A 16,196-nucleotide genomic window follows, 5' to 3' on the forward strand; every position below is an offset into this window, starting at 1 on the left:
CAAAAATGTAAGCCTGGGTAATACATTCCAAAAAATGAAAAGGATACATTGGTTTAGAGAGAAAAAGTGGTCATTTGTGCTTAATCATACTGAAGATTGCTTTAGTGATTATGGTTTTGTGCTAAAAACCCTGCCTCCTAATATACATGGAGTCACATTACTCAAGAATCTCCTAAAATACACGAGTGATATTTTTTATTTTGAGAGGCCCCTAATGGACTGTTTTGCAGAACTAAAAAATCTCCAAGAAGTGTTGGCATAATAAATTATTAAATATTGAAAGGATCTTTGAGTTCTCTTTTTTGATCTTTTATGCAGCATCTTGAAAAGGGCAATGAATGGTGAATCATGAAACTCTGGGTTCAAGTGCCAGCTCTGCCGGTAACTCACTTGGTAACACTGAGTAAGTCATTATCAAAGAATAAGTAAATCTTCTTTCTGGGCTTCAGCTTTTCCAATCTGGAAATAATGAGAAAACTCTCTCCACTAGTTCCATCCTCTGTGTTTTAGGAAATCCTATTTTACTCACTTGATTTAGCTTTCTTCTTTAAAAACTCCAAGAGTGTTTCTAAAGCCCACATTTTATGTTCAACCATGCTTGGAAAAAAATGACTGGTTTATATCCGTGGCTCTTACTTCTCACAGGATGTCTCTTTTACTCTAGAATTTATCCCACTATTATCAAGATTATCCCTGGGTAATTACTTAAGTCATCTAAAGAGTCTTTTACACTTTCAAAAGTTGTCAGTGGTTTAATACAGCTTTGGTGCTATATTGGAAAGGCCTTAACAACAAATCTCCCTGACCTTTGATCCATGACACAACTCACTTTTCAACTTTCCATTTGCCATGGTGATAATTATTCTAGAAAGATCTTACTAGACAGATTCTTGAAATGATATGTTTTCCAAAATAGTGAAAAGAAAGGAGCAATAGGTAACTCAGTCATGTATTAGCAAATACGCATTCAGTATCTACCCTATATTGACACTGTGAAAAGCATACTGAATTAGTTGACATAGACCCAAGTCCCCTTTTGCCAAGCCTTCAACAAGGCTCTGAGTTGGGAGATTAGAGAAAGAAAACATAGTTTGGATAGCAGAAAACTACTCATTAAAGGTGTGACTTGTATGATGTATTAGGCTGTTCTCACATTGATATAAAGAAGTATCTGAGATTGGGTGATTTATACAGAAAAAAATTTTAATTGGATCACAGTCCTGCAGGGTGTAAAGGGAGCATAGTGGCTTCTTGAAAGGCCTCAGGAACTTTCCAACCATGGCAGAAGACAAACGTGGTGCAGACACATCACATGGCAGAAACAGGAGCAAGAGCAAGAAAGCAAGGTGCCACACACTTTTAAACAGCCAGATCTTCCAAGAAGTCACTTACTATTGTGAGGACAGTGCCAAGGGGATGAAACTAAACCTTTCATGAGAAATCTACTCCCATGATTCAATCACCTCCCACCAGGCCACACCTCCAACATTGGGGATTACAATTCAACATAAGATTTGGTCAGGGATACATCCAAACTATATCATTCTGACACTGGCACCCACTCTGTCAAATCTCATATCCTTCTCACGTTGCAAAGTACAATCATCCCTTCTCAATAACCCCCAAAGTCTTAACTCTTTTAACCATTAACTCAAAAGTTTCATGTCCCAAGTTTTATCTGGCGATGTGTTCCTCTCACCTATGAGCCTATAAAATCGAAACAAATTATTTGCTTTCAAGTTGCAATGAGGGTACCACCATTGGGTAAATATTCTCATTCCAGAAGGGAGAAATAGGCCAAAATAAAGTGGCTACAAGCTCCATGTAAGTTTATGTAGCAGGGCAGTCATTGAGCCTTATAGCTCCAAAATAAATTCCTTTAGCTCTGTTTCCCACATCCGGGGCACACTTGTGTGATGGGTGGGCTTCCAAGGCCTTGGGCAGCTCCATTTCTGTGGCTTTACAGGGTTCAACTGCTGTGGGTGCTCTCACAGGCTGGCATTGAGTGCCTGTGGCTTTTCCAGACACAGGATGCAAGCTGTCAGTGGTTCCACCCTTGCAGCAGACTTCTTCCTGGACACCCAAGCTTTTCTATACATCCTCTGAAATCTAGGCACAGGATTCCAAGCCTAAATTCTTGCCCTCTGCACCTGCAGGATTAACAACACATGGAAGCTGCCAAAGATTATGGCTTAAACTATCTGAAGCAGTGACCCAAGCTGTATCTAAGCCCCTTTAAGCCATAGCTGAAACTGGATTGGCCAGGATGCAGGAAGCAGTGTCCATAGGCTGCATAGGGCAGCAGAACCCTGGACCTGACCCACAAAACTATTCTGTCCTCCTAGACATCAGGGCCTGTGATGGGAGAAGCTGCCTTTTAGATTTCTGAAATGTCTTCAAGGTCTTTTCCTCATTACCTTGGTTATCAGAACTTGCCTTGTTTTTAGTTAGACAAATTTATGTAGCAAGCAGTTGCTCAACAGCATAATGGAATTTTTCTCCTGCAAATGGGCTTTTCTTTTCTACCACATGGCTAGGCTGGAAATTCTCCAAACGTTTACACTCTGCTTCCTTTTTAAATATAAGTTCCAACTTATCCCTTTGCTCCCACACATGAACATAGGCTGTTTGAAGCAGCCATGTCATTTATTGAACATTTTGCTGCTTAGAACTGTCTTCTACCCGATACCTTAGGTTATCACGTTCAAGTTCAAACTTCCACATATCTCTAGGGCATAATCACAATCTAGCCAAGCTCTTTGCTAAGTCCTAACAATAACGTGCGACCTTTGCTTCAGGTTCCAATAAGTTCTTCATTTCCATCAGCATTTTGGTTACAACCATTTAATCAGGCTCTAAGAAGTTTCAAAATTCCTTTTAGCTTTCTGCCTTCTTCAGAGTCCTCTACTCTCTTCCAACCTCTGCCTGTTACCCCATTCCAAAGCTGTTTTCACATTTTCAGGTGTATTTATAGCAATGCCCTACTCTTCAGTACCAATTTTCTGAATTAGGCCGTTTTCTCACATTGCTATAAAAATACCTGAGACTGGGTAGTTTATAAAAAATAGAGGTTTAGTTTGCCTATGGTTCTGCAGGCTGTACAAGGAGGATAGGAGCACTTGTTTCTGAGGAGTCTTCAGGAATCTTCCAATCATGGCCAAAGGCAAAGAAGGAGCAGGCACATTACATGGCAGGCGCAGTAGCAAGAGAAAGAGAGTGAGGTGCCATGCCTTTTTAAACAGCCAGATCTCATGAGAAGTCATTCACTATTGTGAGGACAGTGCCAATGAAATGGTACTAAGCCTTTCAGGAGAAAGCCACCCCCATAATCCAATCATCTCCCCAGGCCCCACCTTCAACAGTGGCAATTACAATTCGATATGAGATTTGGGCAGGGACATGTATCAAAACTGTACGTGATGACAGGAAAATAAACTTCCTGTCAAAAAAATTGCCCTTAACTGTGCTCTAAATTCCACTTTTAATAAAGATCACTCTTCTAGGTTTCTCCTTTTAAGTCCAAATTCTAGTAAGAAAAATTAGTAAGTCTTCAACATTTCTTTGGAAATAACACACTCATAACTCAGAGATAAACACTAACATGGATTGAGAATGATGAGTAAATAAAGACGGGAATGATATTCATTTTACTAAGACAGTTTTAGCCATATTAAAATACCATAGATCCTGCAACTAGACTACTTGGATTTGAATTTCCCACTCACTAACTGAATCACCCTGAGTTACCTCCTTTTCTGTGCCTTTGGACTAATAATAACAAACTTTAAGTCATTGTGACAATAAGCTGAGTTACTATACATGAAAAACTTAGAAGAGTATTTTGCTCATAGTAAGGTCTCAATAAATATTATCTATTTTTACTAGAATTAGCCCTGGACATACATTACCAATCATAAAAATGTAGCTGGCATGAAAATTTTAGGTTGCTGAAAAGAGAGAGAGGAACAACTGGATGGAATTAAGCCAACACTACTAGTCTTGCTATGAGAAATTAAACCTGAAAGAGAGAAGGGGAAGAGAGGCCACTAAGATGTTTTAGTGGACCAGGATTCCAAGCACAGACACTTCCTAACTACCCTACAAGACCACCTAAAGCAAGTTGCTTTCCTTTCTGAGGCCTCAGATTCCCCATTTAAAAAAATAAGGGATTTTGAGAAACTCATCTCTAAGGTCTTGTTCAGAAAATATCTATATTCCAGGAGTCTAATGAGGAAGAAATAAATCATATTCAAATAGAAAGAGAGGAAGTCAAATTGTCTTTGTTCGCAGATGACATAATTCTATATCTAGAAAAATCCATCATCTCAATCCAAAATCTTCTTAAGCTGATAAGCAACTACAGCAAAGTCTCGAGTACAAAATCAATGTACAAGAGTCACAAGCATTCCTATACATCAACAACAGTCAAGTGGAGAGCCAAATCATAAATAAAATTCCATTCACAAACACTGAGATCACACCATAGCAGCAGTAAGCAGCCCAGAGTGCCAAGTCATCATTTACAGCCAGCACTCAAGGGGGAGAAGACCCCACACTTTCAGAGCATTGAGAAGAAACAAGGCTGCAACAGTGAGGAAACATAAGGGAGCCATACAACTGAGCAAGCAACTACCAACTGACCAACAAGCCTGAGTGCCACCTGCAGGATCATACCCCAAAGCTTCAACACCAAAAATACCTCATTAACTTACCTATACCTTTTTAAGTCAACATCACTGATTATTAAAGAAATGTACATCAATATTCCAATGAGATACCATCTCACACCAGTCAGAAAGCCTATTACTGATAAGCCAAAAAAATGACAGAGGCTGACAAAGTTGTGGAGGAAAAGAAATGCTTATGCACTGTTGATGAGAGTGCAAATTAGTTCAACCACGTAGAAGATGGTGTGGCAATTCCTCAAAAATCTAGAACCAGAAATACCATTTGACCCAGCAAGCCTATTACTGGATGTATACCTAAAGGAATATAAATCATTCTATTACGAATACACATGCACACGGATGTTCATTGCAGCACTATTTACAATAGCAAAGGCATGGAATCAACCCAAATGCCCATCAACAATAGACTGGATAAAGAAAATGTAGTACATATACACCAGGAATACAATGCAGCCAAAAAAAAAAAAGAATGAGACCATGTCATTTGCAGGGATGTAGATGGAGCTGCAAGCCATTATTCTCAGCAAACTAATGCAGGAACAGAAAACCAAACACTGTATGTTCTTACTTATAAGTGGGAGCTCAACAATGAGAACACATGGACACAGGGAGAGAAACAACACATACCAAGACCTGTCAGGGGGTGAGGGAGGGAGAATATCAGGACAAATTGCTAATGCATGTGGGGCTTAATACCTAGGTGATGGGTTGATAGATACAGCAAACCACCATGGCAAACTTTTACCTAAGTAACAAACCTGCACATTCTGCACATGTATTCTGGAATTTAAAAATTAAAATTAAAACAAATAATTATTTTTAGATATATCAGAGAAGTGAGCTCATAGAATACCACTGCCCCCGAAATTGGAAAGACAGATAAGTAGATATAGAATCATAATATTCTAGACCAGAAACCTACAAGCAGAAATCTCTGCAGAAACAAGTTCCAGGATAGGAAAACTTGAATTGTAAATGATAAATTTCTAGAGGATCCATGTGTACAAGCCTGAGAGTTAAAAATTCCAAGAGAACACAGATAGATAATGTAAGCAGAAAAATGGAAATTCTAAGAGATCATTAAAAACAAATGCTAATTTTTTTTTCTGACTGTCTTATTTCAGAGAGCCAGTCTTCCAGTTCTGAGAGTCTTTCCTCAGCTTGGTTTATTCTGCTGTTAATTCTGGTAATTGAATTGTGAAATTATTGTATTGTGTTATTTATCTATGTCAGACCTGTTAGGTTCTTCTTTATATCAGCTAGTTTGTCTTTCAGCTCCTGTAATTCTCATTTTCCTTGAATTGGGTTTTGCCATCCTCCAGGATCTTGATAATATTTGTTCCTATCCATGTTCTGAATTCTATTTCTGTCATTTCAACCAGTTTATCCTGGTTAAGAACTCTTATTGAAGAGTTTGTGTGGTCATTTGGGGGACATATTGCACTCTGCTCAGTTAACTTACTAGAGTTCCTGCATAGCTTCTTTCTCATCTCTGTGTGTGGGTATTTCTTTAACTACAGTGTAGACTGAGTACAGTCAATAGGCTTCTTTTCTGGGTGTTTTCACTGGGGTGAGCCTTTGTGCAGTCTCTTTATTTCAAGCTGACTTCTTGTCTCTGATTTCAGAGATGAGTAGGGTAGTGAGATATTTTTGGTGTTGAAGCTTTGGGTTGTGATTCAGCAGGTGGCACTCAGGCTTATTGGTGAGTTGGTAGATTCTTGCTTAGTTGTATGGCTCCCCTATGTTTCCTCACAGTAGCAGCCATGTTTCTTCTCAACGCTCTGAAAGTGTGGGTTCTTCTACCCCTTGAGTGCTGGCTGTAGATTGTGATTTGGTATCCTGGGCTGCCCATTGTGGCTCTGGTGTGACCTCAGTGATTATGTTCCTTCCCCAGCTTGGAGGCAGCAAAGAAAGGGATTGTAGTGGTGGTGGTGGCCAAGGGTCATTTGCATCTTTCTTTTCCTGGGGGCTCCACCACAGAGTGATGTAGGTCAGTAATTGCTCAATGCAATCAGCCAAGGATAGAGAGTCTGTGTTGTGGGCCCAAGCCAGGGGTTCTGTGACTGGTAATAAGTGGAGGGTGTGAAGGACTTATATGAGATGGACTGGCCTCCTCTCCTAGGGTTGACTGCAGTTTATTGGATGTGTGGAAAAGGCACAAAGAATCTTTGCTCCTTCATTAGTCTGAGGGTGGCAAGGGCAGTTCCACTACAGAGACAGTGGCAATGAGAATTTCATTTGTCCCTGGAGGCTCTGTCTAGGGAGCTGCCAAGTTGCTACCTCCTAGAAGTATGGGATTATATAAAGAGACAAAACCTACACTGGCATCCCTGAAAAAGAGAGGGAGAAAGCAAGCAACTTGGAAATCATATTTCAGGATATCATCCATGAAAACTTCTCCAACCTTAGAGAGGCCAAAAGTCAAACTCAGGATATACAGAGAACTCCTATAAGATTCTACACATAAAGATAATTCCCACCAGATGCGGTGGTTCATGCCTGTAATCCCAGCACTTTGGGAGGTCAAGGTGGGCGGATCACAAGGTCAGGACATCAAGACCATGCTGGCTAACATGGTGAAACCCCATCTCTACTAAAAATACAAAAATGATGCCTGACATGATGGCATGTGCCTGTAATCCCAGCTATGTGGGAGGCTGAGGCAGGAGAATAGCTTGAACCCAGGAGGTGGAGGTTACAGTGAGCCAAGATCACATCACTGCACTCCAGCCTGGGTGACAAAGTGAGACTCCATATCAAAAAAAAAAAAAATGGTTCCCAATCTGACTCATAATTGTTAGATTTTGCAAGGTTAAAATGAAAGAAAGGATGTTAAAGTCAGGTAGAGAGAAATGGCAGGTCACCTACAAAAAGAACCGCATCAGACTAACAACAGACCTCTTAGTTGAAACTCTACACGCCAGAAGAAATTAGGGGCCTATATTCAACATTTTGAATTTAAAAAATCAACCAAGAATTTCATATCCAGCCAAACTAAGCTTCCTAGGTGAAGGAGAAATAAGATGTTTTTCTGATAATTAAATGTTGAGGGAACTTATTGCCACTAGACCCACCTTACAAGAGATCTTTTAAGAACTAAATATAGAAATAAAAGATCACTACCAGCTATTAATAATACAAAAGCAAACGTAAAGACACAGACCAGTGTCACTATAAAGTAATCATACAAACAAGCCAACATAATAATTATCTAACAACATAATAACAGGATAAAATACACATATCAATATTAACCTTGAATGTAAATGGGCTAAATGACCCATTTAAAAGGCAGAGAGTGGCAAGCTAGATAAAAAGAAAACCCTGTTGTGTGCTGTCTTCAAGCAACCTATCTCACATGTAATGACACACATAGGCTCAAAATAAAGGTATGGAGAAAACTCTACCAAGCAAATGGAGAACAGAAAAAAGTAAAGGTTGCAATCCTAATTTCAGAAAAAATAGATTTCAAACCAACAAAGGTCAAAAATGAGAAAAAAGGCATTACATGCTGGTATAAAGTTCAATTCAACAAGAAGAGCTAATTAACTTAAATATGCATGCACCCAACATAAGAGCACCCAGATTCATAAAGCATGTTCTTAGAGACCTAAAAAGAGACCTAGGCTCCCACACAGTAATAGTGGGGGACTTCAACACTCTACAGACAGTATTAGATAGATCATTGAGACAGAATATGAACACAGATATTCAGAACCTAAAGTCAACATTGAAACAAATGACTCTGATAGACCTTTACAGAACTCTCCACCCTAAAACAACAGGGTAGCCTTCTAATTGCTACATAATACATACTCTCAAATTAACCACATAATTGGACAGAAAACAATTCTCAAAAAAGTACTAGGACAAAAATTATACCAAACACATTCTTGAGCCACAGTGCAATAAAAGTAGCAGTCAAAACTGTGAAAATTGCTCAAAATCATAAAATTACATGGAATTTAAACAACATGCTCTTGAATGACTTTCCAGTAAATAATAAAATTAAGGCAGAAATCAAGAAGTTCTTTGAAAATAGTGAGGACAAAGATACAACATGCCAGAATCTCTGGGACACAGCTAAGGCAGTGTTAAAATGGAAATTCATAACACTAACTATCAACATCAAAAAGTTAGACAGATCTCAAATTAACAACTTCACTTTACAACTGAATGAATTAGAGAAGCAAGAAGCTAGCAGAGGATGAGAAATAACAAAAATCAGAACAGAAGTAAAAGAAATTGAGAACCAAAAAACCATTCAAAGAGTCAATGAATTCAGGAGAGTTTTTTTTTTAATTAATAAAATATATAGGCCACTAGCTCGACTAATAAAGAAAAAAATAGAGATCCAAATGAACACAATCAGAAAGTATGAAGAAAACATTACTACTAACCCCACAGAAATAGAAACAACCATCAGAAACGAATACAAATACTTCTAGACACATAAACTAGAAAACCTAGAAGAAATGGATATATTGCTGGACACATACCCACTCCCAAGACTTAACCAGGAGGAAATTAATTCCTTTAACAGAAGAGCTCTAAAATTGAGTCAGTAATAAATAGCCTAGTAACCAAAATAAAAGCCCAGGACCAGATGGATTCACAATCAAATTCTACCAGATGTGCAAAGAAGAGCTGGTACCATTTCTACAGAATCTATTTTCAAAAATTGAGGAAGAGGACTTCCTTCCCAACTCATTCTATGAATCCAGCAGCATCCATCAAAAACCTGTCAGAGACACAACAAATAAAAGAAAACTTCAGGTCAATATTGTTGATGAATATTGATGCAATAATTATTAACAAAATACTTGCAAACCAAATCCAGCAGCACATCAGAAAGCTAGTCCACTATGATCAAGTAGGCTTTATCCCTGGGATTCAAGATTTGTTCAACATATGCAAATCAATCACTGATTTATTGCATAAACAGAATGAAATACAATACCACAGAATTATCTCAATAGACACAACAAAGGCTTTTTAATAAGATTAAACACATGTTCACATTAAAAATTCTGAATAAATTAGGTATTGAAGGAACATAACCCAAAATAATAAGAGCCATCTATGACAAGCCCAGAGTCAATATTATACTAAATGGGAAAAAGCTGGAAGCATTCACCTTAAATAACAGCACAAGATAAAAATGCCCTCTCTCACCACTTCTAATCAACATAATATTGGAAGTGCTAACCAGAGCAATCGGGCAAGAGAAAGATATAAAGTCATCCAAATAGGAAGAAATGAAGTCAAACTATCTCTGTTTGCAGATGACATAATTCTGTATCTAGAAAATCCCATGATTTTGGCCCAAAGCCTCCTCCAGCTAATAAATAACTGTTGTAAAGTTTCAGGATACAAATCAATGTACAAAACTCACTACCATTCCTATACACTAGCAACAGCCAAATTGACAGCCAAACCAGAAAGGCAATTCTATTCACAATTGACACAAAAAGAATAGAATAAATAAGAATACAGTTAACCAGGGAGGTGAATGATTTCTACAATAACAATTACAAAACACTGCTAAATAAGTCAGAGAAGATACAAACAAATGATAAAACAACCAATGCTCGTGGATAGGATAATTAATATCATTCAAATAGCTATACTTCCCAAAGAAATTTACAGATTTAATGCTGTTTTTATCTAATTATTGACATTCTTTACAAAACTAGAAAAGAACTGTTTTAGAATTTATATGGAACCAAAAAGGAGCCCAAATACTCAAGGCAATCCTAAGGAAACAGAACAAAGCAAAGCTGGAGGCATCACCTTACCCAACCTCAAACTGTACTACAATGCTACAGTAAACAAAACAGCATGGTACTAGTACAAGAACAGTCACATAGACCAATGGAACACAACAGAGTGCCCAGAAATAAGGACACATATCTACAACCCTCCAATCTTTGACAAAAACAAGCAACAAGGAAAAGACTTCCTATTCAATAAATGGTGTTGGGGTAACTGGCTAGTCATATGCAGAAGATTGAATCTGGATCCCTTTCTTATACAATTTACAAAAATAAATTGAAGATATATTAAAGACTAAAATGTCTTAAAATTAATATTCAAAACTATAAAAAAAACAAAACAAAACAAAACCCTGAAGACAACCTAGGCAATACCATTCTGTACTTAGAGATGGGCAAAGATTTCATGACAAAGACACCAAAAGCAATAGCAACAAAACATTGACAAGTGGGATCTAATTAAACTTAAGACCTTTTGCACTGCAAAAGAAACTATGAACAGAGTAAACAGACAACCTAAAAAATGGGTAAAAATGTTTGCAAAGCATACATCCAACCAAGGTCTAAGATCCAGCATGTATAAGGAACTTAAAACACATCTTGAAGATAAAAACAGACAACTCCATTAAAAAGTGTGCAAAGGACATGAACAAAAATTTCTCAAAAGAAGATATACAAGCAGCCAACAAGCATTTGAAAAATAGCTCCATATTTCTAATCATTTAAAAAATGCAAATTAAAACCACAATGAAACACCATCTCCCACCAGTCATAATGTATATTATTTAAAAATTAAAAATTAATGATGTTGTTGAGGTTGTGAAAAAGAGAGAACACTTATACACTGTTTCAGGGAATGTAAATTGTTTCAACCATTGTGGAAAACAGCACGATGATTTCTCAAAGTACTAAAAGCAGAACTACCATTTGACCCAGCAATCCCATTACCAGGTATATATTCAGAATATAAATTATTCTACCATAAGGACAAATGAACTTACACATTCATTGCAGCAGTATTCACAATAGCAAAGACATGGAATCAATGTAAATGTCTACCAATGACAGATTGGACAAAGGAAATGTGGTACAGATACACCATGGAATACTATGCAGCCATGAAAAAGAACAAGATTATGTCTTCTGCTGGAACATGAAAGAAGCTAGAGGCTATTATACTTAGCAAACTAATGCAGGCATAGAAAACCAAATACAGCATGTTCTCACTTATAAGTGAGAGCTAAATGATAAGAATTTATGAACACAAAGAAGAAAACAACAGATACTGGGGTCTACTTAAGGTGAGAGGATGGGAGGAAAGTGAAAAAATATGTGTTTTATATTATTATTGAATATTAACATTTTATACATCAATTAGGTCAGTGGGTAGATAAAATTCTAGCCTTCTTTTCTTTTATTAACTGTCAGTAAATTCTATCAATTACTAAAAATGGAGCATTCATATCTCCAAATACAATTGTGAATTTGTCCATTTCTTTTTTTATATTTGTTATGTCTTTATATATTTTGAAACTCTACTACTGAGTATATAAACATTTAAAATCTTCTTCATTAATTGGTACTTTCATTATTAAAACATGTCCCTCATTATCCTTGGTAATATTTTTTGTCCTGAAGTCTGTTTTTTTTTTTAATACTAATATAGCCACTGCACTTTTTTGATGTGTTTGCAATTGTATCTTTTTCTATTCTTTTAATTTTAACCTGTCTGTGCTTCTATAGTTAAATTAGATTTGTAGACAGCAGAAAATTACTTGAGTGTATGGACCATTTACGTGTAATGTAATTATCTATATGGTTAGATTAAGTTTATCATCTTGCTATGTTTTCTACGTGTCACTTTTTTGTTGTTGTTGTTGTTGTTCTTTGTTGTTCTTTTTTTATTTTTCTGACTTCTTTTGAATTACTTGATTTGCTTTTGCAGCATTCCATTTTATCTCCCCTTAGTTGACGTTTTTAGCTGAATTTATTTGGAGATTTTTTTTGCTTCTGGTTTTGCATGCATTTTATTCTATCACAACATACCTTCAAATAATATTATACTACTTCATGTATAAAACTTTACAACAATGTACATCTATTTACCCTTTCTATATTTTGCGCTATTGTGGTCATACATTTTGTGTCTATATAAGTTGTAAGCACCATAAAACATTGTTGTTATTTTCAAACAGTGAATTATCTTTAAATTAAACTTTTAAATTAGTAAATAAGTAAATACTACAAATCAAAAATATGGTATGTAACAAAAAAAAAAGAATGCTTTTGATTGTCTCATCAGTAGGCTGGAAATAGAGGAGAAAAAAAACTTTCAGCTTGGGAATATGACAATAGAATCTTCCAAAACTAAAAAGCAAAGAGAAAACAAATTGAAAAAGAAACAGAATAAGAACAGTGGGGCAACAAAAGATGTAACTACGATTTCTGGGAATACCATAAGGAGAAGAAGGAGAGAAAAAAAAATATTTGAAGTGACTGAGAATTTTCTGAAATTAATATCAAACACTTAACAACATTCAGAATGCTAAGAGAATCAATCAGAATGATTCCAAAAAGAAAAGGACAGAAAGAAAAAAACTACATTTATGCTTATCATGTTTAAACTGCAGAAAATCAAAGATAAAGAAAAAAATGGAGGAAGTCATGAGTTAAAAATATGGCTTACTTGCAGAGGAGCAAAATGAAATAAGAATAAAGTATGTTAAGTATTGAGAGAAAAGAAATCCACCATATTAAATTTCTGTATCCTATGAAATTATCTTTTAAAAGTTAAGGTAAAATAAACATTTTGTCAGACAAATAAGAACTGAGAACATTTGTCACCAGAAGAAAGGCCTCATAAGAAAGTTAAAAGAAGCTCTTCAGGAATAATGAAAACAATATTGGTCAGAAACTTAGATGTATTTAAAGAAAGGAAGAATATTAGAAACGAAATAAATGAAGGTAAAATTAAAAATTCATTATTTTTATCTTCATTGATCTAACAGAACACAGTTTGTCCAAAATAGAAACAGCAACTGTGTGTGTGTGCTTATATATAGTAGAAGTGAATTGCAGCTATAATAGAAAGTTCAGAAAGAAAGAATACAAACTATTTTGTTATGATGTACTTGTACTACCTGTGAAACAATATAACGTTATTTGAAAGTGAACTTGGGTTACTTATAAATGAATATTGAAAACTAAAAAGCCACACCAAAATAAATTAGAAAAAATGTATAATTAATGTATTATTCTGTTCTCAAATGCTAATAAAGACACACCCAAGACTGAGTAATTTATAAAAAGAGATTTAATAAACTCACAGTCCTTCATGGCTGGGCAGACCTCACAATCATGGCAGAATGCAAAAATAAAGCAAGACATGTCTTAAATGGCAGCAGACAAGAGAAAGCTTGTGCAGAGGTACTGCTATTAATAAAACCATCAGATCTCATGAGATTTATTCACTAACATGAGAGCAATATGGGGGAAATTGCCCCACATGATTCAATTATCTCCACCTGGCCCCACGCTTGACATGTGGGTATTATTACAATTCAAAATGAGACTTGGGTGGGGACACAGCCAAACCGAATCATTCCACTTGTGCCCCTCACCCCAAATCTTAGGCTATCACATTTCAAAATCAATCATGCCTTCCCAACAGGCCCCTAAAGTCTTAACTCATTTCATCATTAAAGCAAAAATCCACAGTCTAAAGTCTTATCTGAGACAAGGCATGTTCCTTCTGTCTATAAGCCTGTAAAATCAAAAGCAAGTAAGATACTTCCTAGATAGAATGGGGGTACAGGCATTGAGTAAATACACCATTCTAAATGAGACAAATTGGCCAAAATGAAGAGGCCACAGGCCCTTCAGAAATCCAACGAGGCAGTCAAATCTTAAAGCTCCAAAATAATCTCTTTTGACTCCACATCTCACATGCAGGTCATGTTGATGTAAGAGATAGGTTTTCATGGTCTTGGGCAGCTCCACCCAAGCCTGTGGATTTGCAGGATAGTTTTCATCCTGGCTAATTTCATGGGCTAACATTGAGTCTGTGGCTTTTCCAGGTGTACAGTGTAAGCTGTTGGTGGATCTACCATTCTGGGGTCTGGAGGATAGTGACCCTCTTCTCACAGCTCCACTAGGCAGTGCCTCAGTGGGGACTCTGTGTGGGAGGTTCAACCCCACATATGCCTTCTGCACTGCCCTAGCAGAGGTAATCCATGAGGGCTTCACTACTGCAGCCAATTTCTGCCTGGAAGTCCAGGCATTTCCATACATCATCTGAAATATAAGCAGAGGTTCCCAAATCTCAGTTCTTGACTTCTGGGCATGCACAGGCTCAACACCACATGGAAGTTGCAAAGGCTCAAGTCTTGCATCCTCTGAAACCATGGCCTGAGCTCTACCTTGGCCTCTTTAGCCAAGGCTGGAATACAAGGCACTAAGTCTCAAGCCACACACAGCATTGGGGCCCTGGTCCCACCCCAGGAAACCATTTTTCCCTCCTAGACCTCCAAGACTGTAATGGGAGGGGTGCTGCAGAGGATGTGCCCTGGAGATATTTTCCCCATTGTTTTGGCAATTAGCATTTGGCTCCCTGTTACTTATGTAAATTTCTGCTGCTGCCTTGAATTTATCCCCAGAAAATGGGTTTTTCTTTCCTACTGCATCATTAGGGCTACAAATTTTTGAAACTTTTATACTCTGCTTCCTCTTTAGTGCTTTGCTGCTTAGAATTTTTTTTTTTTTTGGTAGATACTCTAAATCATCTCTCTCAAGTTCAAAGTTCCACTAATCTCTAGGGCAGGGGAAAAACGCCACAAGCCTCTTTGCTAAAACATAACAAAAGTCACCTTTGCTCCAGTTCCTGATAAGTTTCTCATCTCCATCTGAGACCACCTCAGCCTGAACTTTATTGTCCATATCACTATCAGAATTTTTGTCAAAACCATTAAACAAGTCTCTAGGAAATTTCAAACTTTCTCACACTTTTCTGGCTTTTCTGAGTCCTCCAAAGTGGTCCAACCTGTGCCTGTTATCCAGTTCCAAAGTTGTTTTCACATTTTCAGGTATCTTTACAGCAGTGCCCCACTCCCGTACCAATTTGCTGTATTAACCTGTTCTCACACTGTTAATAAACACATACCCAAGACTGAATAACTTATAAAGGAAAAAGGTTTAATTGATTCACAGTTCCACATAGCTGAGGAGGCCTCACAATCATGGTGGAAGATGAAGGGGAAGCAAGACACATCTTACATGGGAACAGGCAAGAGGGAGTTTATGGAGGGAAACTCACATTTATATAACTATCAGATCTCATTAGATTTATTCACTACCATGAGAAAAGTATAGAGGAAATAGCCCGTGATTCAATTATCTCCACCAGGCCCCACCCTTCACACATGGGTATTATTACAACTCAAGGTGAGATTTGGGTGGGAACACAGGCAAACCATATAAATTAATATGCTAAGAAATAAGTTGAAATTATATTAAAAGTCAATTATAACCACAAAAGGTCAGCATAAGTATGTTTCTTAGTTTTTTTCAGGACACTATACCATAGGCTGGGAAACTTATAAACAACAAAAATTTATTGCTCAGCTTTGGAGCCTGTAAACCCAATATCAAGACACCAGCAAATTTAGTGTCTGATAAGGTCTATTTCCTCATAAATGGCTTTTTCTAACTGTGTCCTCACATGGCAGAGTAGGTAACC

This window comes from Sapajus apella, unplaced genomic scaffold (assembly GCF_009761245.1).
Source record: "Sapajus apella isolate SASKATOON/1434 unplaced genomic scaffold, GSC_monkey_1.0 scaffold75, whole genome shotgun sequence".
Classification (NCBI taxonomy): domain Eukaryota; kingdom Metazoa; phylum Chordata; class Mammalia; order Primates; family Cebidae; genus Sapajus; species Sapajus apella.